We start from the raw sequence: 9,161 nt of genomic DNA, 5'->3' as shown, positions 1-9,161 counted from the left end.
TCTTATTTCCTATATAGGTTATTACAAGCTATTGAGTAGATTTTCCTGTGCTATATGGTGGGTTCTTATTAATCATGTTTCATACAGTAGTATGTATATGTTATTTTCACCCTCCCAATTCCTCCCTTCCTTCATGGTTTCCCCTATGGTAACCATAAGATTGATTTTGAAATTCGTGGGTTTGTTTGCTTTTTTTTTTTTTTTTTTTGTCTTTTTGCCTTTTTTAGGGCCACTCCTGTGGCATATGGAGGTTCCCAGGCTAGGGGTCTAATCTGAGCTGTAGCCGCTGGCCTACGCCAGAGCCACAGCAACACAGGATCCAAGCCGAGTCTGTAACCTACACCAAGCTCAGGGCAACGCCGGATCCTTAACCCACTGAGCAAGGCCAGGGATCAAACCCGCAACCTCATGGTTCCTAGTCAGATTCGTTAACCACTGAGCCACCATAGGAACTCTGTTTGCTGTTTTATAAATAAGTTTTTTGTATCATTTTTATTATATTCCATGTATAAGTGATACCATGGTTTTTCATTATCCATTCACTCGACATTAGCTGGGAACTACTATGCCAAACATACTTTAGCAACAGGTATGCAAAGAAAACTAGGAAAAAAGGGAGTTCCCATAGTGGCTCAGTGGTAACAAACCCAAGAAGTATCCATGAGGATGTGGGTTCATCCCTGGCCTTGCTCAGTGGGTTAAGGATCTGGCATTGGTGTGACTGTGGCTGTGGTGTACGCCGGCAGCTGTAGCTCTGATTCGACTCCTAGCCTGGGAACTTCCATATGCCGTGGGTGTGGCCCAAGGATAGAAAAGAAAAGAAAAGAAAACTAGGAAACAATTCTTATTCTCACGGAGCTCACAATGGAAAGGAGAAGATGAACACACATGCCAATGTTCGAAATGCTAGGTGACACAGGTCATGGTAGAAAGAAACAAAAGAGCTCTTAGAGGGTCATCTCACCCACACTGGGAAGGTCAGAGTCGGCTTCCAAGAGGAGCAGAGTCTGAAATGAGGCAGAAGGAGGGGGGGATGAGGGGAGAGGGAAGAGGTACAAAAGGAGGAAAGTGTGAAATGATAATGTACTCAGAAAGAAGAAAATGTTATCCTGGTACACTGCTTGACCCAGCATGGATAACTGTCATAATAATATAAATGCCATTAGTTAGCTTTTAAAGCTAAACTGTAGATAAAAGTATTGTCAATGGTTTCAACATAGAATAGTTAATAACATTTAAGTGTTAACACTGTTTAACCACATAAGAGAAAATTATTACGACTACCCTATGACCAAGTAATTCCACTGCTGTGTATTTACCCAAGATGAATGAAAATATATGTCCTCACAGGGACTAAAAGAAAGATGTTCTTAGATTTATTCATATTAGTCCAAACTGGAAACAACTCAAATGTCTATTAACAGTGCAATGGATAAAGTGTATATTTACACAATGCAATACTTTTCAGTGATTATAAAAAACAAACTACTGATACATGCAACAACATGGATGCATCTCTCAGACCAAGAGAAAGAAGCTATACACACACACACACACACACACACACACACACACACACACACACACAGCACTGTGACTATATTTATATAATTTCTAGAAAAGGAAAATCTATTCCACAATGGAAAAGGTCAAATAAATTGTTGCCTCCAGAAGGGGCAAAGGACTGACTAGGAAGGAGCCCAGGGGACATTTCTTAGTGACAAAAATGCTAGCAATGTAGGTTACATAGGTGTAGGCAATGATTAACATTCATCGAATTGAACACAAAAGATTTCTGTCTTTTCACTGTCTGTTTTTGGTTTTAAAAAATGAAAAGAAACACTAATTAAGTAGGTTTCCTTTTTTCAGTGTTTAAATTAGCCATTTTGAGGCTACTTCCTAAGTATTTTAGGCTTGAGCAAAATCCTAAATCCCACTGAAAATGGGAGCCAGGTTTCTCATTGTTGTGGAATGAGATAACCAATACAGAAAGTAAGAAACTATTAGCCACATATGGCTCTTTGAACCCTTGAAATGTGGCTAGACCAAATTGAGGACATGCTGTAAGTATCAAATATACACTAGTTTAGGATACTTACTACTAAAAAATAAATAAATCATCTCACTAATAACTCTTTGTATGATTATATGCTGAAATGGTAAGAGGATATATTGTGTTAAGTAAATATATTATTAAAATAGATTTCAATTGTTTTTTTCTTTTTTTTACTTTTTAACACTTGGCAACTACTAAGTTTATAATTACATATGTGCTCATATTTGTACCTTTGGACAGTGATAGACTATAAAGTAGCTTATAGTATTTAACTGGAAGTGGACCTATCATATTCCAGTATGTGAACTCATAGTTTGAGTTTATCTATCTATCTATCTATCTATCTATCTATCTATCTATCTATCTATCTATCTTTTTTTTCTCTGAAAGGTCCTAGAAGTCATGGTATACCAGTGACAATGAGCACACTCGGCACTCAGATCTTGGTATCATTCTCTTTTAAAAGAAAATGTAGCTGCTTGGAGAAATGGCTGATTTCAGGGCTGTGGTGGAGAAAGTACAGGATGAGCGTGAAACGTCTTATTTTATAAGAAAGTAAAGGATCATTTAAAAAATAATTTAAAAAAGTGGGAGTTCCCATTGTGGCTCAGTGGTAACAAACCAGACTAGTATCCAAGAGGACATGGGTTTGGTCCCTGGTCTCACTAAGTGGGTCAAGGATCTGTCATTGCCATGAGCTGTGATGTAGGTCACAGATGAAGTTCGGATCCTGCGTTGCTGTGGCTGTGGTGTAGGCCGGAAGCTATAGCTCCAATTTGACCCCTGGCCTGGGAACCTCCGTATGCCGCAGGTGTGGCCCTAAAAAAAAAAGAGCCACTGAGGCTTCCTCTAATGAAATCTAGTGTAGTTTGAGCATGAAAATAAATGATGATAGTAACGGATTATAACCTATTTAATAAAATAAGAATCCATGAATCTATATCCAAATAAATAAATTAAAAGGGACAATGTTTCCTTATAGCAGAATGTCAGCTAATAAAGGAAAACAATCATGGAGGTAGAAAATCATCAATGGACACTAAAACTAGGGAGTAAAATATTATGAAAAATACCATTACTTACCTATTTTCAAAGTGTCTCCACATATATTAATTTTTTCCTCATATATTAATTACAAAGAAAAAATATATATTTAGTTTGGAAGAAAATTTGTTAAACTTTACAATTGAAAAAAAATTATCAAAATAAACACAGTTCCTATTGTGGCTCAGTGGTTAACAAACCCAACTAGCGTCCATGAGGACATGGGTTCGATCCCTGACCTCACTCAGTGGGTTAAGGATCCAGCATTGCCGTGAGCTGTGGTGTAGGTTGCAAATGCGGCTCTGATCCCACATTGCTGCAGCTCTGGTGGAGGCCAGTGGCTACAGCTCTGACTGAACCCCTAGCCTGGGAACCTCCATATGCGTGGGTGTAGCCCTAAAAAAACAAAAGATAAAAAGACAAGAACATACGGATTATGCAATCATGCTGCTTTTTGATTTTTAAATACCACTGAGAGATTAAAATTACCCCCATCTAATGAATGAGAATTAACTTTGTCTAAGCATGGTTTATGAATCAGCATTACAGTTATCTGAACTCTTTTTATGAAATCTTCATAAAAGGCATAAAACTGTCATATCCTAAGGAACATGGCAGCAATGTGTGCAATTAAAAATAGATTGTTTACAGAACCAATTGACGAATTTGATCAGGAAGCAAGCAAAATGAAGAATATATGAACTTACACTGTTATTTTTCATAGTTATACTTATTGCCCGAATTTAAAATGAAATAATTTTAAGTGATGTCAAAAATCTTTTGTAAACCTTGCACTGATGCATCTTAAAATAGTTCATGTAATTTTTAAAATAATAATATAAAAATATAAAAATAACAATATAAATTTTTTATAAGGGTAAAAAGATTCTTGGGGACAGGGCATAGTATAGGGAATTATCTACAAAATTAGATGGCCTATTCTTTTTTGGCTGCCCTGCAGCATTTGGATTTCCATGGCCAGGGACCAGATCGAAAACACAGTTATGACCTAAGCTGAAGCTGTGGCAACACTGGATCCTTAACCCACTTGCTGATCTTGGAGAGCCTACCAGAGAGGCAGGAGGCAACTGGGATTCCTCCAAGGACAGAAACTCTGATCGTAGCCATTTTTAGGAGCTCAATCTACCTTGATGACGCCTTCACTGGCAAGCACCATTTTGGAAGCCTCTCTCTAGACTACTAGTGCCAGAGCTTGCTTGCCCATCAGTGAGCCCACAGCAGTCTTGCACCCCAGGCCACACAGCCAGCTGCCTGGGGACTGGGTTCTGCCCACCGGCAGGCCCATGGCCACTGCAAAAGGCAGTATGTCACAGCCGTCTGAGTCAAGGGCAACCCCACCTACCAGCATACCCACAGTAGTCAGCCCACAACAACAGATGGGCCTATGCAGCTCACATAGGGGATACCACTAGAGCATAACTACTATGGGGACCACAGGAAAACATGCTGCTGGGCCCCAGAAAATATCTCCTACATAAGCCTACTTCTCCAATATCAGGAGCCATAACCACCTACCTAATACATGGAAATAAACACAAATAATTAGACAAAATGAGGAAACAGAGGAATATGTTCCAAATGAAGGAATAAGACAAAACCTCAGAAAAAGAACTAAACAAATTGGAGGTAAGCAATCTACCAACTTTACCAAAGATGGTCATGATTAAAGATGCTCAACAAAGTCAGGAGAAGATTGGATAAACACAGTGAGAATTTCAATAAAGTCAGAAGATCTAAAGTATTACCAAACAGAGCTAAAGAATACAATAACTTAAATTTTAAAATACACTAAAAGGAGTTTGCTGGTCGCCTAGCAGATTAAGGATCCAGTGTTATCACTGCTGCAGCTCTGATCACTGCTGTGGCAGGGGTTAAATCCCTGGCTTGGGAACCTCTGCATGTTGTGGACATGACGCCCCAAAAAAATACACTGGAAGGATACAACAGTAGATTAGATGATACAGAGGAATGGGTCAAGAACAGGAAGACAGTAGTGGAAATCACCCAAGAATATATATATTCTTTTTCTCACATTATCTTCCATTGTGTTCCATCACAAGTGACTGGATATAGTTCCCTGTGCTATATATCAGGATCTCATTGCTTATCCACTCCAAATGCAATAGTTTACATCTATTAACCCCAGACTCCCAGTCTATCCCACTCCCTTTCCTTGCCTCTTGGCAACCACAAGTCTGTTCTCCAAGTCCATGAGTTTCTTTTCTGCGGAAAGGTTCATTTGTGCCATATATTAGATTCCAGATATAAGTGATACCATATGGTATTTGTCTTTCTCTTTCTGACTTACTTCACTTTGTATGAGAGTTCCATCCATGTTGCTGCAAATGGCATTATTTCATTATTTTTATGGCTGAATAGTATTCCATTGTGTGTATACACCACATATTCTTAATCCATTCATCTGTTGATGGACATTTAGGTTGTTTCCATGTCTTGGCCATTGTGAATAATGCTACAATGAACGTACGGGTACATGTATCTTTTTCAAGGGAAGTTTTGTCTGGATATATTCCCAAGAGTGGGATTTCTGGGTCATATGGTAGTTCTATATTTAGTTTTCTGAGGTTGCTCCATATTGTTTTCCATAGTGATTGTACCAACTTATATTCCCACCAACAGTGTAGGAGGTGCCCCCTCTCACCACTTTTATTCAACGTAGTATTGGAACTTCTAGCCACAGCAATCAGACAAACAAAGAAACAAAAAAGTTATCCAAATTGGAAGAGAAGAGGTAAAATTGTCACTGTATGCAGATGACATACTATATATAGAAAACCAGAGTTCTCATCATGGTGCAGCAGAAACAAATCTGACTAGGAATCATGAGGTTGTGGGTTCAATCCCTGGCCTCAGTGGGTTAAGGATCTGGAGTTGCCATGAGCTGTGGTGTAGGTCGCAGACACAGCTTGGATCTGGTGTTGCTGTGGCTGTGGTGTAGGCTGGCAATTACAGTTCCATTTTAACCCTTAGCCTGGGAACCTCCATATGCCGTGGGTACGCCCCTAAAAAAACAAACAAACAAAAAAAAACAGAAAAAAAAAAGAAAGAAAGAAAGGAAAACCCTAAGGATGCCACACAAAAACTACTTGAACTGAGCAACAAATTCAGCAAAGTAGCAGGGTACAAGATTAACATTCTGAAATTGGTTGCATTTCTGCATACTAACAATGAAATATTAGAAAAGAAATATAAAAATGCAATACCTTTTAAAATCACACCACAAAAAATTAAATACCTAGGAATAAACCTGATGAAGGAGGTGAAAGACTTATATGCTGAGAACTATAAAGCATTAATCAAGGAAATTAAAGAGGATTCAAAGCAATGGAAAGATATTCCATGCTCCTGGGTTGGAAGAATTAATATCACTAAAATGGCCATACTACCCAAAGCAATCTACAGATTCAAGACATTCTCTTAAAGAATATTTTTAAGAAAACTGAACAACTACATGCAAAAGAATAAAACTGGACTACTTTTTTCACACTGTATACAAAAATAAACTCAAAATGGATTAAACACTTAAATGTAAAACCTGAAACCATAAAACTCCTTTAAAACAAAAGGTAGTACAGGAGTTCCCACTGTGGCGCAGTGGGTTAAGAAACTGACTGCAGTAGCTTGGGTCACTGCAGAGGCTGCAGCTGTGACTCGCAGCTCGGGATTCAACCCCTGGCCTAAGAACTTTCATATGTCATGGGTGTGGCTATTAAAAAAAAAAAAAAAGCAGTACACTTTGACATTGGACTTAGCAATATATTTTTTGATTTATCTTTTCAGGCAAGAAAGACAAAAATAAACAAATGGTACAACCTCAAACCAAAAAGCTTTTGCACACTGAAAGAAATCAATAAAATGAAAAGGTAGTGTACTGAATGGAAGATATTCACTTCTGATATATGTGTTAATAGGTAATACCCCAAATATCCAAAGAACTCATATAATTTAACAACAAACAACCAAATTAAATAATGGGCAGAGGACCTGAATAAAAATTTTACCAAAGAAGAAATGCAGATTGGTCAATAGACACTTAAAAAGATACTCAACATCTCTAATCATCACAGAAATGCAAATCAAAAGCACAGTGAGGTAGCATCTCACACCTGACAGAATGGTTGTCATCAAAAAGACAACAAATAGCAAGTGTTGGTGAGGATATGGTAAAAAAAGGAATCATGTACACTGTTGGTGGGGTTATAAATTGGTATTGCCACTGAAGTTATAAATTGGTACAACCAGTATGAAGTTTTCTCAAAAAATTGAAAATAAAACTACCATATGATCCAGCAATTTCACTTCTGGGTATTTTTCCAAAACACTAACTTCAAACATATATGCACCTGGTGTTCATTGCAGCCTTGTTTAAAATGGCCAAGCTATGGAAACAACATAAATGTTCATTGATAGATGAATGGATAAAAAAGATATAGTGTAATATATATCGATATAGATATCAGAGTTTTCTGAAAAAAAGCAAAAGAATGTTCATGGAATTGAAATCCAAATGTCTAGTAGTTAACCTCAAGAGAGCTCAAAAAGAAGCTTCTTTATAAAGGGTTAAGTGCTATCATCAGGAATGAGGGTAGGAGTAGAAGAATAAAATTTGAATAAATAAATGGCAAGAAAAATTGGCAGAGACTATGCATCTTTGAAATTAACATTTGTCATCAGCATCAAAAGAGAACCCAAATCCTTCACTGTCCAAAACCTCTTGGCCATCACTAAACACTTCATAAGGACTGTGAAGTAATATATTTCACCTTAGAAGACCAAGAAATAACAAGTCATCCTGTTCTTTAGGTAAATATGGCACCATCTGCAAGAAGAACATAATCAGATTTATTTGATTGTCAAACCCTTCAGAGCTGCAAATAATTTACTGTGATTTATTAAATTTATTTCCTGCATATATTGAAAAGAAAATAATACACGTGCATGTGTATGTGTGTGTAAAATAGCAAGTTTGGCTAAAGAAAGAACAGCATAAAAGAATTTTTAGCAAAATCAACTGAAGTTATCAGCAATGACTAGTTTAAAAATGTTTTTAAAAACATTTTTAACAGTTTAAAACGCTATAAAAGAGAAAGAAAATTCAGACCAAGGGAGAAAAGAGGTAATCCAAATATGCCAATGCTGAGAATTGTGATAGTTGCCATGATTGTTTCAAATCTGTGTTGAGATTCCTACCAGCCAGGACAAGGGGCACACTAAATTATAAGGCTTTGTTACTGGAATAAGCAAATATTCTAGTTCCTCAGAAAAGGAAAGCCTTTTCTTGACTTTAAATTTGAAGTGTATTTCTCAAGCAGAGAAAAGGACACTGCATATTCATATTCTATCCCAAGATACTGGATGTACAGTAGGGTCTCATTTCTTATCCATTCTAAATGTAGTATGAGAAAAAGAATGTGTGTGTGTGTGTGTGTCACTATACTGTACAGCAGAAATTGACAGAACACTGTAAATCAACTATACTTCAATAAAAATAAAAATTAAAAAATGAACACAGTATAATGTAATACAGTATATACTACCTTTAATTGGACTTCTATTGCTACCATCAAAAGATTGTCTATGGCCAAGTGCATAGAAGCGAAGTACAGCTTAGTGAAGGCAGTTTTGGGAGGCTTAAGGAAACCCTACTAAGCATACAGCCCTCCCTTTCCCTAGGAATATCACTGTTCTCTGGAGAATACACTATGATCTTTATAGCACACCTAAGTGAACATATTTTTCCAACTGATATATCATGTCATAAACATAGGCAATGGAATTAACTGCCACAAAATTCATTGATTAGTTTTCTTGGATGGACACAGAAACAAAAGCTTTGATAATTGGAACGGATTTTAAAGAGTTCTTGGTCCCATAATAAATTATAGCAGCTAATGTCACAAGAGGCATCTCAGACAATCAGTATAGGAACTTGGCATGCACGCCCTCATGGATGGTTGGATCACTCTCTCACAAGGCCATCTGCTCCACTGTTGTAGACAGTTGTTTTTTATGTTACACT

Source organism: Sus scrofa, chromosome 5 (assembly GCF_054392235.1).
Source record: "Sus scrofa isolate SSC_HxYL_T2T_F1_AM1 chromosome 5, Sscrofa_HxYL_maternal_Yorkshire_Landrace_v2.0, whole genome shotgun sequence".
In the NCBI taxonomy this organism is placed as follows: domain Eukaryota; kingdom Metazoa; phylum Chordata; class Mammalia; order Artiodactyla; family Suidae; genus Sus; species Sus scrofa.
Note: the sequence above shows the minus strand (reverse complement) of the source record.